Source organism: Ambystoma mexicanum, chromosome 7q (genome assembly GCF_040938575.1).
Source record: "Ambystoma mexicanum isolate Mex_15411 chromosome 7q, UKY_AmexF1_1, whole genome shotgun sequence".
Classification (NCBI taxonomy): Eukaryota; Metazoa; Chordata; class Amphibia; order Caudata; family Ambystomatidae; genus Ambystoma; species Ambystoma mexicanum.
Window position 1 is genome coordinate 54,503,412 of NC_090941.1, and position 23,531 is coordinate 54,526,942.

Genomic DNA, 23,531 nt, shown 5'->3' on the forward strand with positions numbered 1-23,531 from the left:
AGAACAGAGTCCTTCCCTTCATTTAACTGAATAGGGATGAGCAACTGCTATACAATTTGCTGAATATCAGCCAGGATCTGAGCTGATTTTTCATCTTTCTGGACTATAGGAGTGAGAATGTCTGATTGTGGATTGGTAAAGAATTTCAGAGTGTTTCCTTCCAGTGTGGAATGCCACCTTAAATTGGAAGGAAGGTTGATTTTCAGAAATAGAGAGGACCCCCCCCCATCACCCGTTTGTTGTCCTGCTGCTATTACTGTCACTTCTGGAATTTGATTGTTCTGGAAGTGAAATTCTACTTGGTCAGATTTTTGTTCAACCATGTGGCATGTGCCGTTTAAACTAACATGGTTGACACTCTGTTTTAACTTTATCGGTAGGCTAGTCTGGGTCCAGAGGACCTTGTTTACACAGTCTATTAGGGGTGACAACCTTCACAGGGGGTCATTCCCTAGTAAACAAGGGGTGCCCTCTGGAGTCACAACTATGACCGGGTGCTTCGCCTTGTGTTGCCCAAGTTTGATGTCCAAATCCGCAGTCCCCTTGACGGAAATTTCCTTCCCGTCAAAGTTCTGAAGTTGTCCAGGAAGAGAGGTGAGAGGAATTTGGTATTTCTCCCCCCTTCCTGAATTCAGTTTATCAAAGGCCTTTTTAGACAGAAGGGTAGCTTGGGATCCAGTGTCCCTCAGTGCCAAAATTGTACCCTGCCCCTGGACTTGAACTAGGGCATAGTATCTTCCATCCTTCTCCGCAAGGGGGCACAGATAATGCACATTTTTGGACAACTGGTGGGCTAATTTTCTAGTTTTGGACATTGAGAGAGAAGAATTTTGGGCAGAATTCTGTGGCTAGTCTAGGGAATTTGCAAAGAAAAGGTGGCAACTAGAGATGGGAGAAGTGTTGGGTTCCCCTAGTTCCGGTTCTGGTCCGCCCCCCCTTTTTGGAGGCAGTCACCAGGATGGGTTTGAACCAGGGGATTTTTATGCTGTTGGTTCTTGGATTGGATGCTGGGCAGCGCTAGCTCAGTCCCCACATCTACCCAGTCTGGATTTGAATCCTTTGGGACCCATTTTTCTTTGGAGGAGTTCCCCCATCTCTGAAGGAGAAGATCTTTTTCCCAGGATCCTCTGAGGATCCCTCTCCTTCAAATTGGAAGACTCGTACCTCCTCCTCAAAATGGGTCTTTTTGGGTTCTTTGTTTCTCCTACCCCCCCTGCTCCTTGGGTGGCAGACTTTCAGGGGCAGGAGATTTTGGTTCCAGTTCCTGGGTTTCCAGGAGCTTTTTACAAGTGGGGAAGGAAGCTTCCTCCAAGGCTTTACACCCTCCTTCCCCTTGTGCCTCCTCCCTGGGAACCGGTGGGTTGTCGGGGTGCTGTCCCCGTCATTGTTCTGGAGCACCAGGTCCAGAGTTTGGGGCATTCTGTGCCGGCATGCTCATCTGAGGGTTTTGCTGAGCCCTCCGCATGCAACCCAGATCCTGTGCCATGTTTTGGACCTGGCGCTCTAGCTGTGACACCCGCTCAGGCTGATACGGGGTTCTCATTTCTCCCCTGGGCTGATCCCAGGAAGGTTAGCTATCCCTTCTCTGGTAATACCCTGGGTTGGGAAGATTTGGGTACCCCTCCACCCTTGGCCTCCCCTCTCCCGGATTGGGTTGTCTGGGCTCAGGAAATTGGGGAAAGAAGGATGGATGATTTTGGGGTTGGAAGTTTTGTGGGTACCTGGGGAAAAAGTTCTGCCCAGGATTTGGGGAATTTCTGCCCACCTGGGAAAGTGAGGAGGGAAGTTCCCGGGGTTAGGTGCTGCTTGGTTGGATCCTTGGGCTGGAGGAGTCCACACATAACCTAGGATGGGTCTATTCCCCTTGTAGCGGGGACTTACATAGTCAGGGGAGTGAGGGATCCCATTTGTGGGACTACCTCCTTGGCTCCCTGTCTGTGACTGGGGATTATTCTGCTGTGCAGGCGGGTTTTTAGGCCCCCCTATCTCCAAATCCAAAATGGGGGCAACCTTCACCTCTGCCACCTTGGCAGCAGCAGGGGTGTTGGTTGGTTTGGGGCTTTTAGCATTATTTTTGTTTTCTATGGGCTTTTGCACCTCATAGATCCGGGTGGCCTGTTCAATGACCCAGTCTAGTGATCTTTTCTCATGAAAATCTCTCACTAGCTGGTTCATGATGTACTTTGGTAGAGCCTGGAAAAAAGTATTAACAAATTCTTTGCTGTCCGTGGGCACCCTTTTTGTGGTATGCGCAAAGGCACGCTTTCATTCCTGCACAAATTCTTGGGGGGCCTGATCCTCCCCACATTGCAAGTTGTAGGCTGCCTTGCGAGCCTCCTGCGGATTTCTATGTACAGAAAAGTGCTTCAAGATGGCCGCCCTAGAATGATTTTGGTCCTCCAGCCCCGCAAAGAAGCTGGAGTATTCTGGTGAAAAGTTCCATTTCACATATTGAATACAGCTACTGCTGTCTTTCAAATGGAAAGTCTCCATCATCTTCTCAAAGAGCTCTAAGTGCTCCCAAACAGAATACTTAGAATTCTTATGATAAGGCGTGATGATGCTCCTTATTGCCTTGATTTGTTTTAAGGGGTCCTTAAGCAAGGCCCTTTTTGCCTTATTGGCCTTCTTGGTTTGGGTAACCCTGGTCCAATCCTCCTCTGACTCAGAGGCACTGCTCCCAGAGGTGCCCATCTGGTCTTATAGGTTCTCCCGGATTCTGCGAGCCTGGGAATGGCTGGCAGAATGTGGGGACCTAGTCTCCTGTGTCCTGGGGCGCTCAGAGGAGTCTTCTGATTCCTCCTTGCTACCACGATTCGATAGGTACCCCCCCCCCACTGTCCTAGCTGGGCAGAGGTTTTCAAGATGCCCTTAGTGGGCCTACCCTCATGGGGTTCCCCACTAATTCTTACAGTACTTGGGAACCCATACCCAGATGCCCACCCACCCATTCCTGGGAGGTGCTGGTCTATGAGCCCCATACATCTGATTGGATGGAAATCTGCCATCCCCATGGCCCTGGGCTCATGTGCGCCAGTGGACATGGGGGTGGTAGAGTCCAGGGACTGGGAGAGATGAAGGCCTCTGGTACTAGGGTTCCTGAGGTTATGCTCAGGTGTTTCCCTTTCCCAGTGAACCTCATCTCTATCAGCCCCTGCTCCCTGTTGCCATGCAAGAACCTGAGCTTTCTGTTCCTCAATTAAAGCCTTACTAGTCTCTATCAGTCTGCCTGTGGAGCCTGTCATTGTTCTCACAGAGAGCCTCATTTTCTCTCTGTGCTTCCTGGTTTGTCTTTGAGTACTGGGCCAGTCTTTGCTGCAGGAGGGTTACCTCCTGAGTCCTGTCCATATTGGCCTGCTCCTTCCTTGCCAGAGCATCTTCCACCCTCCTGGTGTGCTCTAACAATCTATCATGCTCTTTTTGGAGGTCACCCAGTCCCTGAGGGCCAGGTGATTTTCTTCCAGTTTCCCTTTTAAGTGACAGACTTCCTGGCCTAAGGTGTCCCTTTCCTGAGCAAGAGCCTGCCTTTGTGCCGCCAGGTCGTCCTTCTGTCTTTGAAGGGCACCAGCTTTCTGGCGCTCTTCATCAAACTCTGCCTGGTTATCCAGGTCTTTCAAAATCAATGTATTGCTCTCCTCTTTCTCTCTATTTAGTTGGCTTTGCATGGTGACTACCTGCTCTATGCATGCCCTGTTGAAATTGATATGTTGCTCCAGCTTTTTCTGGCTCTGCAGTAGGGAGTCCAAACTTTCTTGGTACTCCTTCTACAAGGCCAGAATTCTGGTATACTGGTCTGCCTTTTCCTGCTGCAGGATACCCATATCCTCTTTTATTTTAACTATATACTGCCTGCTTTCATTTTCTGACTCCTGGCTCCTCTGCAGCCCTTGCTCAGAAGAGTCCAGATCAGATTGGGCCTTTTCTAATGCCATCAGTTGCCTACTTGCCAGATTTTGGCCTTCAGCATATTTATCCTGTATGGCTCCAATAGATAAAAATAGATATGCCGCTATCTTGGCAATCTTATTTTGCTCATCCTTGGCCTTAGGGGCCATATATAGTTCACTCAGGGCCACATGTAAGGGACCCTGATCTTCCCAGTTATCTAACCCTGTTGCAGTGATCTGTTGTGTGATTGCCTGCTACCACACATTCTGATCCTGCTCAGTCCATTCACCTCTCACACAATACGTATGTAAAAGGTGTTCTCTAGCCATATTGATGTCTACCAATGTTGCCATTCTGGAAATATTAATCTCCTTCCTGACTTACAGAAGTTTTTTATTTTATTTTTGCAAAACAGACCGTTTCCTTAGAGCGTTCCCTTTGAGGGGTGCTTTTACAGTGTAACACAGCGTGGTAGCCCAGCAGGATTTATGTATCCTCTCAGTTAGAACACTGTATTAAGCTGCACAAGTGGTAGATCTCATCCAGAAATCCCGCTACGCGCCCCCAATCTGTAAGTGGTTTCAACCCAGCACTCCACGTCAATGCCTAGTATGGGATGCCCAATTGAAACCCTTATTTATATATTTTTATGTCAAAATTTCTTTTATTTCTGGATGATGTACCCTTATATAACGCCCTCTCTTTGAATCTCCCCGGTCTCACTGAGCCAAGAAGTAGGTTTGTTTTGCAAAGTTAAAAGATTTATTTGATGAGTTGCACAATATATAAATCAAACTTTTATGAAAATGAACAATATCTGAACATCACACTTATGAATATTTATACAATGATCAGTAATGGGTAATACTACAATAATCAACAATCTCTTTAATCAATAGGAGTAGGAATAGGAATAATAATGTAGCAGAGAATAACTTTGTGTGGGTTCAAGGAAATGCAATGAGATGAAATTAATGCAACACAGAAATTAAACTTGATATGAATTGAATCAAAGAAATGGTAATCACTCTTTCCCCCTGATACTACTCACTCCCCCCAATATGCAATATGAAGAGATGGAATGAGGGCACACAGGTTTCAGGAATAACAATCAACAATTGCAGTTTCAATCCCGATTCCCCCCAGCAAGCTTAGAGAGAACCGGAATGATTTTAAAACAGGTCAAATGCTTTTAAATGTGATTGAAATGAATGGGAAAAATGCTAAAAATGACTTTAATTCACTAAATCGGATTCAAAACTAGTGAGAGTTGCTTTGGATAGGTTCAGGTAGACACGAGCAATGATTTGTGAATGATTGGCAGATGGAAAACGAAATTCAGAAGTTGAAAGCAAGAAATAGCTATTTTTACATGTGGTGAAATTGAGCCAAATGCGAAATTGTGGAAAACTTTTCAGCGCACGGAAAATGCGATTACAGAACAACTATATGGCGTTGGAATGCGGTTCTTAGTTTGTTTAAAATCTGAGGATGTTAGCTTCAAAATGACATTTACATTTCGTTCCTAGCATGTACGGTTCAAAAGGGACAGAGGTTTTAGTAGAGGGGATTTTTCTCAAAAAGGGTCAAGATTTTACAAATGGGATTGCGCTTTTGAAGATTTACCAACAAGGATGGGTTTATACTAAGGGGCTATGAAGATGCAAGATACCCAACAGCCAGTCACCAGAGCAGTAGTGCATCCACTCCGACTTTTGTCCACCAGGACACTTGACTTTCTTCAGAAAAATATCAGCACACAGATGATTATTACTATAATTATCACAGGATTATGTGGATGGGAGAATGATTTCAGGATAGACAAAAGAGATTCTATAATGCAGTCTGGATTTGTTGGAATGGGTTGGATTGGATTACTTAATACTAAGAGGTTGGTTATGGACAGTTCTACGCTAAATACTCACAACTCTGGTTTGGAATGGGCCCGTCAGAGATCTGGTCAAAGGTTTGGCTGGAATTCGCTTGCCACCGGACCGGTCTCAGGCACTTGGTTCTGGTCTCAGCAAGGCACTATGGTCAGCACAGCCTCTTGGACTGGATCTGACGGTTCTGGGTTACAGCTCTGCTCTACTGATCTGGATCTCGGGGCTCTAGCAAGGGTTCTTAGCCAGAAGCAGCCAAAACAGCACAGCCAGGCTGTTGAATTGGTTAGGCCCTGTGAAAGTTTTAGGGGTTAAAATCAGGTTGCAAGATTTTAAAGGCCCGCTGAGAAGGGTTCAGCTTTTTGGGTTGGGCCTCTGCTTCAGGGTTCTGGAGTCTGGATCTGGGTTCTGGAGTCTGGATATGGGTTCTTCCTGTCTGGATATGGGTTCTTCCTTCAGAGCGCTTCGCCGGTAGATCTGTGATGGGTGAATGTGTGTCTCTGGGTCCTCAACAGTCCCTATTTATCCATCTTCCAAAGGGGTGGGGAGGCTGATTTTACTATGCCAATCCCTCTAAGAATCTGATAGGCCAGAGAATTCCCTCTCCCCTGATTTCAGAAGGGAACAGTGTGTCATGATGTGTCATCATGTGTCAGAGTGACACTGTGTTTATGGTCCAGAGAAAAAAACTCCCCTTTGTTTCTACCCAGAAAATCTATTTTTCCCAAAAAACATATTTTCAATATCCCCCAACTTGTAAATAATACATATTTATATTACAGATTAAGTAAGGTACGTTTCTGTCAAAACCTCATCTTCCTACGAGTTTTGGTTCACAAATGACAGTTTTTCGCGCTTTTGGGCGGTTACTCAGTGTCAGTTCTGTACCAATTTTTTTACATACATGCACATACCATCTGGGCATATCCCTGTAAATTTTCATATTCCTAACATAATCACAATAGCTAGAATATGAACATTTCCGTGGTTCAGTGTCTGAATATCGCACATATTCCAGATTAGTTTTAAACCGTGAGCGAACATTTCATTTTAATAACCTATACATTCCATTTTTGTATCAGTTCAGTACAATTTGCTATAAGTCTTTTTCTCAAACATCTTTTCTGTGCTTTCTGAATCCACAAACGGTTTGTCTCCGCCTCCAAGGTCTTGGCTGGGCCAGAGAGTCACATGGGCTTGTCTTCCTGGGCAGTTAGTTTCTGTTCACACCCGAATTAGCATTTTCTTTCAGTTCAAGGAGCCCATTGTCTCTTTCCCAGAGCAGCAGAGCAAGTCTCCTCCTCTTCTCATTAGCATCCAAATGAGATATCCTCTCCTTTTGGTGTGAAGGAAAAGGGTGGTGTGTTCTCAGTGGGGGAAAACCTCTTTGAAGTTTTAGCTGAATCAGGCTACCTTATAGTCAATTGTGACATTGTTCCTTGTGAAAAATTACAGTTACAAATTTAAAATAAGCAAACATATCTTCAATTCCAGTCTTTTTCAACATGAAAATCAATAGTGGCACCCTATATTTAATTTGATGGAAGTCCCTTCTTTCCCCACACTTACATTTTGAGACACAAGTTTAACATGACAGGTTTAGAGATCGCCAGCTTCTGACAGAGGCGAGTAGCGCTATTGCGCCTATTTTCAACATATTTTCCCAAGCTAGCATCTTTAAATGTGGATTTTCTTCTGATAAATGTACTTCTGCTGATATTATATTTATGTGGATTCTTGAAGCAAAATGATGTTTAACATCCAACAAGGAGGTTGGATCTTGTGTGTGGTTTGTGAACCATGATTTTTGCAGATTTGACAACCAAGAAAAACTGATTTCCAAACAGTCTGTGTTTGTTTTGCAATCAGCATTGCTTTTTCAAGTAGTTTCAGGCTACTCTGTGGGTTGCCTTTTGGGCAGTGGTCTCCTGTGTTACCAATGACATAGGCAAAAGTGGATTGGCGGCCTATTTTTCAGGTTTTTCTTGCGCACTTCTGTGTGATTTTAGCGTGCATAATGCTTTCCAGCGGTCATTCTGATGTTCCTGATGCAAGCAGTGCACAGGAATATTGCACAGCCTGGACTAGTGGGTTAAAACATCCCACATAGTATTACCAGGTTTTAGGCTGGGTTTCTTCGGCATGGGCAAGACAACCACGCGCTTGAGGCTGTCAGGTATAGTGCCATATCTAAATGTGGAGTTGATGAAGCATGCCAGGAAAGGTGCAAAGATGTCGGGATATTTCACAACACATTTGAAGGCAACATTTCTCCTGCACAAGAAGCCGGGTGCATTAATTTCAAGGTCTGAAGGATGTCAGTTATGGAAGTGGGAGGGAAAGAGAATTTGTGAGTAGATTATGACTCACAACTTGTGTTGGACATGGGTGGGATGAGGAGGGTGTGACTTCAATGAGGCAGCGATCATGGAGCACGCTAATGAGATTTTGTTTGCAAATGGTTGTTGGACTTTGCTACAATCTTCGTTAGAAGGAACAAGTTGCAGAGATTGCACCGCCAGTTTCTCTGGACAACGGGTAAGCTCCATGATTTGCTTTAGGCATTTCTCTAGGGCCGCAGGGTTAACCTTTTTACATTTTCTACTAGCTATTCTTTGTGGTTTTGGATGCAGCCTAGTCGTAATGTGAGGCAAAGATATATCTGACATAATCACAGAGTGATCTGACCAAGAACATGCTTCGGTAAGGGTGATATCCAGACTGATGTGTCAGACAATAATCCAATCAAGGATGTGTCCCCCTGAATGAGTTGGTTCAATGTTAATGATTTTAAAATTTGCAGCATGGAGTGATTTTTCCAAATCCCTTGCATCCTTGTCACTAGCCACCCTGAGCCAGTGACTCACATCCCCAAGAACAATAGTAGAGCTCTTAGGAGTATTAGGAGCAGCAAGAATATTTAGCAGCTCTTCATTAAAATGTGGCATAATTTCAGGTGGGCGGTACAAAAGTGCGACGTTAATGGAACAATTAGCGTTAGGAATACGTTTTTAGTGACAATGTTGTGACATTGCATGGCCAGTGCATGTGATGGGAACTTCATAAACCTGCCATTCTGGTTTGACAAGAAATGCAACACCTCTCCAACAGCCTTGGTCATGGCTCTTGTTGAAAAAGTCCTAGCCCGACGGTACAGCTAAACCTATTTTTGGACCACATGACCCGTTTAGCCATGTTTCAGTGAGGCACATAATGTCCAGTTTATTTTCTAAAATGTAGTCATGAATATCGACAGCATGTTTAGATAGTGAAGGAGTATTCAGTAAGGCCATTTTGATGGAATGTGAGGTTGTAGAAGTGCGTGTTGACATAGATGACTGATTCGTTGTGCTCAAAGAATGCAAAAGGGGGTTCACCCCTTTGTCATTGTCTGTATGATTTATGACTTTCGTGAGAGGAATAGACATGCATGTGTCATTTTCTCCTGCCTCTTCCTCTCTAGCTCAATTAACTGAGATGGCTGGGGGTGATCAAGAGGGGCCAGACAAGCAGTTATCTCTTGTAACAACCTCGAGAAGGTAAGATCCTTCAGAGGGTCCGCGGTAGAAAATCGAGTAGTTCAGAAGGCAGATGAGAATTAGGAATTTATTTATTTATTTTATTTATTTATTTTTTATTTGTACACCGCTTATGCACAAGTGAAGGGTTTCAAAGCGCATCAATGCGGGAAGGTAGAAAGGGAAAACAGTAGTCATTCTTAGGCCTTGAATTTTCCAAATGATCTAGCAAAAAATTAACTAGCATACTAGGCCTGATGGCATTTTCAGGCACAACCAAACTAGTGAGGGGAGGTAAAGGACGGACAAGACAGAACTTACTAGTCCTAGTAAATTGGGGTCATTCAGTGTACAGACAGATGTGCGGCGGGGGTACGTGCGCCGAGCGCAGCAGGGCCCTGGGTTAAGTGCAGAGAGGTTACACCTCTCAAGGAGCATATGCTGAAAGTGCAGTAGTCTGAACATAGTGCAGAGGCCCGGAGTCAAGGGTAAGACTGGCGAGGGAGCCTGGGAACTGTGAGGCTCTGAAGGTGAACCAGGCTACCAGTCAGTAAAACTCAACAGAGTTAGGAAAGGGAAGGAGGAGTGAGGCAGGAGACAAAAGAAGAGGAGTTTAACAGGGCAGAGGGAGAGAGAAGGAGGAAGCGAAGAGGAAGGTCTTGAGGAGTTTCCGGAACTTGAGGAGCTCCGGCTCAAGGTGTAGAGAGGAAGGGAGGCTGTTCCAGCGGGAGGCACCTGCAGAGGCTAAAGATCTACCCCCAAATCTCTGCTTAGAAAAACAGCTCACACGCATAGAGTTGAAGGAGGATGAGCAGAGGGCTCTAGAAGGAGAGTATTTAGGAAGAGAGAGTTGTTGATAGTGTGGGCCCGTATCCCACAAAGCCATTTGTACTATACAGAGGGTCTTGAACTTGATCCTAACATCCATGGGGATCCAGTGAAGGGATTTCACTGCCAGAAAGATGTGGTCCCTGGGCTTGAGGCCAAGGATAAGTCTTGCAGTTCTGTTCTGGATGAGTTGTAGCAGACAGAGAGTAGAAGTAGGAAGATTGAGAAAGAAGCTGTTGCAGTAGGCTGGCCAGGAGAGAACCATGGCTCTGGAGATGGTGAGACTTTGGGGGAACGTGAGAAAAGGTAGAATACCACTGAGGAGGTGCAGCTGGTAGTGACATTTTGGAGATGTCCGAGATGTTAGAAGAGAAGGAGAGAGTGGAGTCGAAGATGATCCTCAGATTTATTGCCTCACTAGTAGGTGGAGGCGCAGGGCCAAGGGAGGCAGGCCAGTGAGAAATTGAGAAAGCAGGAGCAGGGGTTCCAATGGGGACGATATATGTTTTACTGGCATTGATGCAGAGATCATTAGCAGCACACCAAGACTTAAATGTGGAAAGACAGCCAGGAATGAGCGAGGATGAAGAAGAGGCTGAGGATAGCCTGAAAGAGAGCTGTGTGTCATCCGCATTACACTGTAAGTTAGAGGTGAAGGTAGAGATTCGGTGATCTAGAGAGGCCATGTAGACATTGAAGAATTATGGGGATAGGTTAGATCCCTGAGGGACACCACAAGTAGAAAGAGTGATAGAGCAGAGAAAAGGCCAAGTTCCACCTAGGCAGGACGGTCAGAGAGAGAGGAGGCAAGCCACACCAGGGCCCGATCTGTGATGCCCATGATATCACAGAGACAGGAGATCAGGATGTTGTGGTTTACTGTGATGAAGGCGCCTGGATGCCCTCGGGCTTTGGCGCCTTACAAATAAGCTAACATACCATAACATAACAAGGCAGAAGAGAGATCGAGAAGAATGAGGACAGAAGGAGAGCCAGATTCAAGATCTGAAAGCAGGTCTTCACAGGTGTTTAGAAGAGCAGTTTTTGTGCCTATGGATGCTCTAAAGCCAGACTGATGGTCATGCAGGCAAGCAACAGATTCAGTGTGGATGGTGAGCAGTGAGATAGCTAATTTATCCAGGAGTTTGCCTAGGAAAGGAGTTATAGAGATCAGGCGATATTTTCCTGGGATAGAAGGGTCAGCAGAGGGTTCTTTGAGCAGAGGGTGCACTAGTGAGTGGTTGAGAGAAGTAGCATGATATTGAGAATCCCCTTTGTTTTTGACAGTATGGTTTACAACTTCCAACGGGGGTGTTGAGGCACAAATGTCACTTTCTCCTGCCTCCGTCCTCTCTAGCTCAATTAACTGAGATGGATGGGGGTGAACAGGGTGCTTGTATGAATAACAGTGGATCCCCCCTGACAGGCTGAGGGCACGGGAATATAATACTGAGAAATCTGACTCTGTGTAGCTCCTAAGCAACAGAGGATGAGCCATCAATGCACTCCTGAGAGGGTGTGGTCTGTGGAAAGGAAGTGTAGCATAAAGCTTATGAAGGGTTCCCAGGAGAGAAATGGATTTCTGAGATTCCAAAGTAACAAAAGATGGAGGCAACCAAAGGCTTCTGAAAGTCTCAGATCAGGGGCAGCAGGGTTCAGATCCCTTGGTTCACCTTGAAGGAAAGGGACAGAAGACATCAGCACAGGTTACGTCATCTCACTGCAAGAGTGGCGCATTGCCCCTTTCCCCTTAGTGCTTTTAGGGGCGATGTGCTTACATGCACACATTGTTAAAAAAAGGTTGCACATCTTTCTCTATGTTATTCTGTTTGGAGAGAGCCTACTTCCTACTGCACAGCATATATGGGGACAGAGACAAGAGGCGTTCTCTCTTTAGTTTGGAGCCCTTTCAATGTTTTATCGCCATGAAAAAGAAATGGAATTGTGGGTCTGAGATCCTGACATTGGAGCACCAGATACATAGGTGTTGGATTTGCCTGCAATTTGGAAAAAGAAAGTCAAAGAAATAGGATACTTGACTATGTAATATTTTCTTTAAACATGGATTTCTTTTAATCCATGGCCACTTTGTCCTTTGGGCATTACATGCAGGAACAATGGTTGAACCCCTTTCTGCCTTGTATCTTTGTGAAAACATGTGTTCAAGGGGGTTCAGACCTCAACTTTAGCCCAAAGGGGGATGTGTTTTGTCTGGGGAATAAACAATGAGCTCCCTTCCTATATCTGTTTTTTGTATACAGTGACCGGAAAGTTCAAGTGAGGGGTACTCCAAATGAAGAGGCAGGACTGGAAGCACCTCGACAGAGAGACAGAGTTTGCCTCACACTGAGGATCCTGTCGCCATCCTCCCTTCTGCTGATTGAGAAGGATGATCAGGATGTTAGCCCTTGATGTGTCTAATACATTATCATCTCTACAGGGTCTTCATATCATCCGTGATGGGCTTCCATTGAGCACATGGGCCTCACTGAGAAAGGACAGCAGGTTCTCCTCAGACTATTTTTTCACCAACAGGGGATTATTATCAGCACTCACCTCTGGGTCAGGAGACATGTTACTGAACATTCAGACACAGTTATATACGTTCATAGTCAACACATTAGAGTTCCCTTGTGCCCCCATTCATGTCAGCATGGCTGAGAGAAGCTTTAGGGCTAAGGCAGTAGTTTTCTCTTGAAATGTCAATGTTAGAGGAAGTGGAGGGCATTGGCAGCCTGGCTCCTGATGTCTGGATGGCAAGAACAATCAGATCTGCCAGGGAAGATGGCTCTGCAGGGCCTATTCCCCTCTGACACATCCTTGGATGATCTTCTTGCCTTGGCACTGACACCAGGAACTTTGGTCATATATGGACATTAAATTTGGTCTATAAACTGGAATCTAGGGGTATCCCCGAGGACACAGCTTCAGTATATTACTTTAAAGAGGAAGAATGGTAGGGGATATCCTCTCCCTTCTTTAGCAACCTAGACCTTTCAGTTTTTCTAAAGTAATTCAAAGGCATAATCCAGTCAAGTTTCAATTGCTAATAGTAAGACCTTTGGTGTGCCACTGTATTTGGGGGTCACTCCAGCCTTTAATGGATGTCTAGGTGCCCCCCTGGTGACATTTATTTCAGTGGCATGGCTAGAAAAATGACTTGGAACCTATGCCCTGATCTTTCTGGTGTAATAATCAGCAGATGAGATTTTGCCTTATCATCTTACTGAGAACAGGGTGTATACTTTTGTTCTTGTGGTTCCTCTCAGGATTGTCTCCCTAGAACAGTAGATTTCCATGTCATTCCATTGGAGTCCCATTGTCAATCCAAAATGCCACAGAAACCTTACTCTAGAAGAGGCATTATTTGATTCAACCAAGCAAAAGAACATGTGCCTTGGCCAGTGGGGTTCTTGATTGCATTGAAAGGAGCAAAACACTTCTGAGTTTTCTGAGGGGTGAGGTAGAGTACTCCTCTTAATAGTTCTACCCCCTCACCTTTGGTGTCAAACCAGCTCAGGGGGCACTTCCAATGGTCCACTTATCCTTTGTAGATATATACAGTAGATCAAAGTGTCTGGGCTCCCCTCTGTCTGGATGACTGTATGCTGCATACTTCATCCACGCTAAAAGAGGGCACATCTGGGTGTGTAGAGTTTCCCCCCAACTCTCCCCATCCATGTGTAACGCTCACCTGGCTCCCACGGAGGCGCTGGTCTGGTCTGGGTTGCTGTGGCCTCTTCAAGCGTGATGCACAGAATTCGGACCACCGATTGAACAGGACCCCCAAATCTAGCTTGTCTGGCCCGTAGGAATATCCTTCTGCAGATGAGAAAGGGGATTAACTGTCTGCTGAATAGTGTGCTTGCTCCCCCCTTTCCCCCTTCGTTCTTCTCGACTTCCTCCAAAACCCCCGGTTTAAGCTCACCTTATGGTTTGGAAGGATGAACTCTCCATCCTGCTTCTGGTGCAGGGGCGCGTGTTCGTCCAGTTACTTCACTGGTTTTCAGAATGGCGCTGGCAAATCCACTTGACTTTTCTGAGCGATACGCCGTAAGTATGAAGATGCAAAAGTTCAAGTGTGAGCCTCCTTTTATGTTGTGTTTTCTGTCCTTTATTTCAGGTGTAGAACAAAGGCGATGCGTTGAGGGGTTAAATTGCCGGTGGTAAAATCAGGTGAGTTAGTGATGAGGGCGACCCCTCTAAATGTCTTTATAATTCCCCAGTAATGTCTTTTGTCCTTTCCCCATAGGGGCCGGGTGCGGTACCTGCCAAAGATGCGGCGCAGACCCGAGATGTGGAATGGTTCACCAAGAAAAGCTGGTAAGTAATATGGCTGAAAATTCGGCTTTCCTCTTGTGTTCCCTTGCTCACCTTTTGTCTCTTCTTCTCTCCCCTAGGTGCAGAGATGTGGCGACCGGTGCTGAGAGCCGCGATGGAGCCGGGCGGCGTCTCGGGAACAGGTGAGTGAAGCGCGGCGCTGCAGCGAGCAACGCGGTGCTTTTAAATGGAAGTCTTCCTTCAGGAATGCTGGCGTGAAGATTCCGGATGCAGGTAAGAAGGTTGAATAAGTTCTTGGTTTTCACCTTTCTCTTCTCTTATTCCCTTACAGGTGTTCCAGGTTCGAGGTGGGCGTGGCTGGAGTCCAGGTGCAGGAGCAGACACGGTGAGCGTTCATCTGCTGGGATGCAGAACAACGCGAAGCACGTGTGGCTGTCCGGGCGTGGCTTAAATAGCCTTGGAAGAAGTTCCAGGTGAGTATTCTTCCACAGCCCCACCCAAGTAACAAAATAGTTCCTTCAGAAAAATAGTCCCTCCTAAGCCTCATTTGGCTTGGTTCTTCATGCAGCATGGTCTGCATCAGGTGAGTGTTCAGCATGGTCTGCTTCAGGTAAGTGCACCAAACACTTCCCCTTATGAGCCTGGCGCCTATGGCGCCAGGACTGATGTCCAACATGAGCCTGGCGCCAACGGCGCCAGGACAGAGTCCAAAGAGCCCCTATAAAGGGCTGCTGGGCTTTTACCCGGGGGCGTGATGCCTGCTCCCGGGGGTGCTGGGCCTGGCCTGGTGCTCCGGGGGTAGGCATCATGACAGCATGTGACGTCCAGACACCAACTGGATTCTGGTTTTGCGATATTTTGTTCAACTTGAAGAACCCCACAACTACTGTGCAACGGCTTGTTCCTGCTTGTTCTACACAGATCAAGAAGCAGAATGACTTGTAGCTTTTTGTGTATTCCAAACAAGAAGTCTGACTATCCCATGATTGTCAGTCCATACCACAAAGTGAGAAATGGGACTCACAATTTCAATCCAGTGTATTTAATTCTCTCATTCTTCAGTTTACTTTTCTATAGAGTGCCTCACTGGTTATTCCTTTCCCACAGCCACTAACAACAAAAATCAAGGTTCTATGGGTGGGGGAGTCAGCAGTAAATTCGGGGTCGTAGATCAATGAAGTCCACCACACATTCTTCCAAAATAAAGGAATTGTGACTGGTCTTCCTAGGCCACAAGCACTTTGCTTGCTTACTGACGGATCTGGCTAAAGTTGCCAGAAAGCAATTTGATAATGCACATAAGCTTCTTCCTTTTTGGTTCATTAACCTGCTATTTTAGAATAAAACGGGGAAACTGGTGCTGGGATGCTTCTGGAAGTATTGTGTATCTGCGTTTCTTCTTCTCAGACAGAGAGCAGCAGAGGTCTTGCAGAGATGTTCATTTGTCTTCGTGTTGGCTGCACTACCGTTTTTGTTTCTTTTTTCTCATTGTTTCTCATTTACTATCACCTACTTATATCAACATAAAGGTGAAGGGGTAGGCTCCTAGAGCTGGATCTCTCTGATCGGCTGACTTTTTAATGCCATACATCTCATCGTTCTTTGATCTTCAATGCATGAGATCACCACAGGGCCTCCTGCTTAAAATGGTGTATCCTAAAGCAGTGCCTACCAGTGTTAGTGTTGGGACAGTTTTCCTGAAGTCCAACTAAGGGCTTAGCAAAACCATTCAACTGAGACAGTACAAGACTCCACTTTTAGTATAAGCTTGTACCACCTGAGAATATGGTAGCATAGACAGAACAGCCAGGCTTATCAAAGGAGGGAGAGAGGGCTATACAATCAGTACAAAGAAATTGTAGTACACATATGGTCCAAAGAAACACTGAAACCCTATATTTATTGCAAAAATAAAGGGTTTATTTAAATGCAAGTAGGCCCAGATAAATCTTGGGGGAAAATAAGTACCATCACATTATATATAACTACAATTATAAAAACACAACAATATGCTTTAAAGTTCACAGACCAAAACATACAACTTATTTAGAAAACTAACAATATTTCTAGGTAAGTCAAACCTTATCATAGACATTCAGTATAGGTCACACCTATTCTTGGTTAGTAAAACCATAAGATACTTCCAGATTACTTTACAGTAATTCAAGGGTAGTAGACCGTAACAGTTATACTGTGATGCTCAGCAAGAAATCACATAGCAATCCAACTGGCCAATATACTTTTCAGAATAGTGGAACACTAATTGCAGGGACAGTATAAACCTATAACTCTGATTTAGGATAGTACAGTTATTCTAGGGGAGTTTGACCTCGGGTTGTAATATACAATTACACTTACTTTTCAGCTCAGTGGAACACAGTCTAAGATCAGTAAGAACTTCTTACACTATTTTTGGATGTCTTAAGGCAGACCAAGGTTAGTTACACCTAAGAACACTTTTCAAGAATGGTGTTAGGGAGAATTCTCTGTTTAGGCTGAATTTCCCAACCTAGTGAGTCCCCCAGCAGCTTTGCTGGATTTCGGGAGTTTGTTTTTTTCCATCCTGCCAAGAGTGAGACTCTTTTCCTCCCACTCTTGGACATGTATGTGTGTAATTCCTTTGAATGTCAATGTGTTCTATGGGCTATGGGGTCTTTTACTCCATAGGGTCTCATATGTTTTTCTATGTGTGTTACACGGCACCCTATGTGCCGTAGCACTGGGGCGTCCTAGCGGACCCCCACCATAGACTCCATACCCGGGGACTGACTACTGTCTCCCCGGGCATGTAAAGTCACCATTGGCTTTACTAGACCTAAATTTACTAACAGAACTAGTACAAACCATCTTATTGTGGACGTACTAGTAGGGGTAATTCGATTACTCCTGGATCTGTTATTCGAGGGGGCACTGTCCCGTCCCCCCTCGTCGAGTTTTGGCTGGTGGCAGTGGAAACTACTTGTTATGTTCGACCTCAAACCTAACCCTATGGGATTCGTCCCATTGTTGGAGATTGATACTTTTTCTCGTTAATCTCTAGCGTACCACCGATCTACTTATCTTAAATAGGTTTATCGGATGGTATTTTCTGCCAGAACTCGGTTTGTAAAATGGCGTCTGTGTTCGTCTCTGTGACTCCTAAACCAAAGGTTGAGCCCTTTGTTCCACTTTTGGCGGGCTCTGTACAGAGACCCTCCAAAGTGGTGCCATTCTGTCTGGGTTACCACAGGGGTGTGGGAGGGGGTTTAGGCACCCTGGACCGAGTTGCCTTGCCAACTCCGGTCGCACTCTGGAGTGATTGGCCCAAGTGGTGAGCCTTCCCGCTCACCACTTAGCATGTGTTGACTGACAGCTAGGCTGAATGAATGGAGGTTTTCTGCATAAAAGCAGGGCTTTTGGGACTGGATCTTCAGAAGTCGCCACAGGACCTAAGAATCCGACGAGGGTAATGCTGAGCCGACCTGCAACGACGACACCTCCGGTGGAGACCTGCTGAGCCGACTCACCACTTCCCGACGACAGAGGAGATCTCCCCGCCGGAGAGTCTCTTCCCCTGACTGGTGGGAACAACCAGTCCCCTTTGCTTTTTATTCGCCTCAGGACGCAGTGGTCGAATTGCCCGTGCAGCGCACCTCGGCAACCGGATAGCCACTACCCCTGTACCGCGACCAAAAGGTGGTGCCTTGTGACGGAGCACTCCGCGGCTGGTCTCTTCCATGGTGGTGCACCGGACTTCACTTTTCTTCGACGACGAGAACCTCTCTACTCTTGGCAAAGACCTGACATGCATCCACCACCAGGAACAACTGCCCCCGCCGGAGCTGCCCTCCACAACAAGGTACCGTGTCCGCCTGGCTTCCCTTTCGATCGGTTCGAGTGAGGTGTCTTAATCCTCTCCGTTCCGTTGGGTCGCCTCCAAGCTTTTCTCATTTATTGTTCTGAACTGGTTCAATCTGCCGATAACAATTTGCTACAAAGACTTGAATGCATCTCCACTAGAGACTTTTTGGGACATACCACCTTGCCTCTCTCCGAGTGGGCCTGGCCTTTGAACATTACGATCTATTGTGATTCTTGCATTCCTGCCTTGCATTTTATCCGCGAAGGATTGAACTGTGTTGATTTCATAACCTGCCTATCTTTTTCTCTCCCGTCCTAACTAATATTAGAGTGTCATCTAGGTTGAGGTATACACCTCTGTCTGAAAATCAGTGGTACCGGTAGAACCTAGACTTGTCGAAATATTGCTAGGGGGATTGATTGTTTCTTCTTCGTAGAGTAATTGTGTTTGATTTGTTTGCCGTGAATTTGCCATAGTGTTTTTCATAGATGTTTCGTTATAAATAAATACCTTAATATCTTTACACTAAGCCTTGTTACGTGTTTGCTTGTCTTGCTGTGAAGAATTGCCCTATCTTGTATACTCCACATACTGCTCAACTCTTCTTGAGGGAAGTCTGACTGCTCAGCCACAGCTACCAAGTGAATCTGTGTGGTACAGACTGCTACCAAGTGGGTTCACCGCGAAACACCTGTAGTCCTAAATCTTTTGCAGTGGTCCCAGAGGGAACTGCACAGGTTTCCGCCTAACAAATGGCATACAGCTATTCTAGGTAGTTAAAACCTAATGTTGAAATATACAATTACAGTTGCTTTTCAGATCAGTGTAACACAGATTGAGGTAAGAAATAACTCTTTAACTTGTTTTAGGATGGCACATGGCTAGCACAAGGTAAGTAAAACCTATATACTTTTTAAAGGAGCTACCAGCAATTTAAAGTAAGTATAACCTAAGGCATACTTACTCTGGACAGGCTAACAGCAAGTCAGGGGAAGCAAGACCCAATTGGTGACACTCATACATTTATCCTAACAGGAATTGTAAAGTGGAACCAACAGCATTACTTTTGGTGAACAGGCACAACCATTTCACAGGTGAGTAAATTAACTGTATACATACGTTTCAGAATAATGCAACACACATTCAAGGTAAGTGTTGGGGAGAATTCTCAAAAATGTGTTTACTCCTCCCACCTTAGAGCCCTCCAGCTCTTTTGCTAAACTTTGGGACTTTGAACTTTTCAATTCAATGTGTTTTCTGTGTTTGTTTCTTTTTTGGTTATGGAGTCTAACCAACTCCATAGGCATCATCTTTTACAATTGTGTCACAAAGCACCTTCAGTGCAGTGCCACAGGGAAGTCTTCCAGAATTCCCAAGGTTTAAATACCTTCTCTGGGATCAACTATTATTTCCCAGAGCAGTGGAGTGAAATTGACTTCACTTAGCCCTGTAAAATTCTAGACCCAGCACACCCTATCTTACAATAGATTGCTGTAGGGGTTACTTAGTATCTCCTATGTCTAGTTACTCATGTAGCAGTCAAATCATACCCTTTCCCCTGTGAATGGCTTGTGGCAGTGGTTTTACAATGAACTACCATGATTTACCCCGACCACAAACTGTTCGCAGCTCCGGTAATGTTAAATCGCGGGAGCCATGGTTTTCACGATGGCACCTAAGCCTCCTTTGTTAAAATGGTTCCCGGTTTTCTTTTTTTTGCCATTTCTTTGTGGAATGGTCCTTCTCGAGTCTTTCTCTGCGTGCCAAACCAGGTTTGGTATCTTTGTTAATTTGCCTTTGGCGGGCTTCAGGAGAGAAACCTGCCTCTGGCGCCCGAGTGTCTGGGGTGGGCAGGACGTGAGGGAGGTGCCTGAAACTCCCTGTGCTTAGTCTCCTAGGAGACCCAAATGCACTCTGTGGTGATTGTCTGGCTGACTGTCCGGCAAGGACAGCCACCCTGCTGGGTGAGTGACAGCTAGGCTGGAATGAATGGGAGAGAACTGAATAAAAGACGAGTCCTTTGGCTTGGAAGGCAGAGTCAACCACTGGACGAAGGGACCAAAGAAGAGCTTGATGAGGATGGCTGCTGCAACCCCTGGACTGTTGGTGTGCCCAGTGAAGCCCTGCAGCAGGTCCGAATCGCCAGTTCGCATAGACAGAGAAACCCTGCAAAGGACGACTTCTCCCTTTGAGTTGGTAGGACCAATCAACTCCCAAGTAAGCCACCTGAACACCCATCTCAGAGCTGGTTGAATTTCCTCAGAGTTGCTGCAGTAAACCATAGAGCCAGGGAGAGGTACACCAGATTATGTGTGTTGCTTGTAAGCTGGCCTAAAGCTTTTGGAAGATCCTCCAGACTCCCACAAAGCAGGACTGACCAAGCCTGACCCTCCTCAGTTGAGTGCGGGACCTCAGATGTGAGGAAAGTCCACCTTGACAGCCAGGAACCACGCTTATTGCTATTTGCTATATCGCAAGAAGCTGAAACGCGAAACAGCCACTGAAAATAAAGTTTGCCGGTTGCCAGCTTTGACGGTGCCAATACAGTGCGGGAGTCCCCCGACGTCCTCCCTCTTGTCCCCACGACTGAGGCCCAGGAACAGTGAGATCTGCAGAGCTGTACAGGAACATAGGTTTTCAGCTGCATCTTTTTCTTCTTTACTAAGGTACTGTAAACTAGCTTAAGAGAGCTTACCTCTTACTGTGGAAGTCCTTGTAACTTCTGCAACTCACAAGTCTAATCAGCTGTGGCACTACATTTGATTATTCTTTTTCTCAAAGACTTCTAAGAACTTGTGCAAAGACTTTTCCATTTACCTACCTGAAGTGTTGCATCCTATACAAAGACTTTGGCCTATTGACTTATATTGAATTGAATGACTCGTCTCTTGCTATCTGAAAGTATTTGCCCTGCTTATGAATATTTGTAAATTCTTGTGTTCTAATAACCTTTGCCTTTTACTTACCTTTAAAGAGTATTCTGTATGCCAACAGTAAGGTATTAGTGTCCCCAGCACCCTTGTCATTGAAGTCACCTGTAGGTGTAGGTTGTGTCTGTGGGCCATCCCAAAAGGGCCTTGTCTGATCCAGAAACTCAGAGTATACAGTATTGAAGTGTATCTGTGTGCTACTAGTATATTGCTCCCTTCTAAAGAAGGCTTTATAACTGACTGATAAATAAATTATTATTTGTTTATGCAAGAAACCTTGAGTGTGTTTATTTGAATACCTGTAACTGTGAATCTTTGTGTAACTCCACTACTGCTCATATTTCCCCTCTTGAGATAAGCCTGGCTGCTCAACACGCTTGCTACCAAAACTGTGTAGTACAAGTTTATACCAAAGGTTGGGTTGCCTATACCTGTAGTCATAGTTGTTTGTAGTGTTCCCAGCGGGTACTGCATTCAAACTTTGATTAACAGTAAGCACTTTTGTAACTGTTCACTCTCAGAGTTACAGTTACCAAACAACTTCTTTTACAGGTAAGTAACATTTGAACACTTGTTATTGTTTTCAAGGCAGAACCCTTTTCTTATCCAGTCTTTCCCTTATTCGATAGCATGAATTCACTCAGAGGCAGTAGATGGACCCTAGTGGTTTAGGTGCCAGCTGTAGACAGGGTGAGATAGGGTCCAGTTGCAGGCAAAGTCAGAGTTCCAGAGGAAGACTGTTCAAACAAGTAGGCATTTCACTTTAAAGTTAGTTGAGGGTCCAGGGACTATGGAGAAGACACCCTAGCAGGATTCCGCAGGTTGCAGCAGGAAGACTTCATGATTTGCAGCCAAAAACCCAGTCACTGAATTCCTTTGTCAAGAAGACGTAAGACAGTACTTTGCAAGGACATTTGCATTAGGGATCATGGTAGAAGGCTCCAGGCAAGAGTTTCCACACAACTGGATGTGGCTCTGTGGTTTTGGCACCCTTTCAGGAGCCAGGAAGAAGACTGAATATCGCTGGTCGAATTCTCATCGTTGCAAGGTCCAGCACTCTTGTGAATCGAGTTCAGAAAGTCCACTCATGTCTCTGGAGGTCCACCAGGATTCCCACAAAGTTTCAGCAAGATTCGGGAAACCGTGCACTGCACAATGACTTGAGGTCTAAGGTTATTGGGGAATTGCAGCCCCACAAGGACGCAGTACAACATGGGATGGCTCAAAATGCAGGTCTTCTTGAGGCTAATGGGTATCACCAAGCTCCAGGTTGGGGTCATCGTTTCAGAGTCCCCAGGTCAATTGAAAAAAGGAAGGGTAACAGCAGGCTCGGGTTACACAGCAGGATCTCTGGTCGCTGGAAATCATCTATGACACTTTTTCTTCATCATCCTCTTCGTGTTCAGTTCCAGTGGTCGACTACCTTTTCAGCTTCCAGCAGCAGACTTTTATGCAGGAGCACAGCCAATCAAACAGCCATGCAACATTCATACTTGGGGGGTTTCCCCCCACATTCCATTTAAGATAAACCTGACTGCATTTCCACTCTACCAAGGTCCTGAGTTAGTACAGACTGATACTAAGAGGTTGAGACCTACAAACCACTGGGATAGCTTACTAAAGTCTTACTGCCAATAGAACTTTAGAAAAACTCCCCTAACAGTTAGCAAACTTAAGTCTGTCAGTTTCTTCTAGAACAATTAGAGTTGTATCTCTCTGCAATTACCATGACAGTTCAACGCACTTCAATCCAAACTTTCACCCTGAATAGATGATGGAGCTGTTGGGGAAACTTATGCACTCTGTTTCCTTGGGGCTTTTCCCTGAATAAGGTCTTTTGACAGGCTTTGTCTCCTTGCAAGGCCCTAGCTTTGGCACTGGCCTGGCACCAGGACAGTCTTTTGAAACGTTGAGAATTGGTCCTCTAAAGTTCTGTCCTTAAGGTGTTGTTTCACTGAGATCAATCCCTCTAACTAGTCTTCTATGTTGATCTATGATAACTAGGGTCCTCAATTAATTTAAACAATATAAAACATCTGCTAAAAGGGAAGTCAAGACCTCCTACCCATGCTAAAGTTTTTCAGTGGCTGCAAGAGCTGCCACAGATTTGAGTGACATTTCACCCCTGGAAGGATGGGAGCGGGCAACGCCTTCCATAGCCACATGCAACAAGAGCAACAAGAGGATGTTGCCTATTTCTTCCTGCCCTACTCTATGAATCAGTTAGCTCTTCTCCAATATAGCATCACTCTTCTAGAGGCAAGGCAGAAAGCAGCCACCTGGGTGAATTCACATTATTTTCTTGCTTACATTAGAAGTAAGGCATTCAGGAGCTTTGTCTTTGGGTTCCAATATGGAGTCA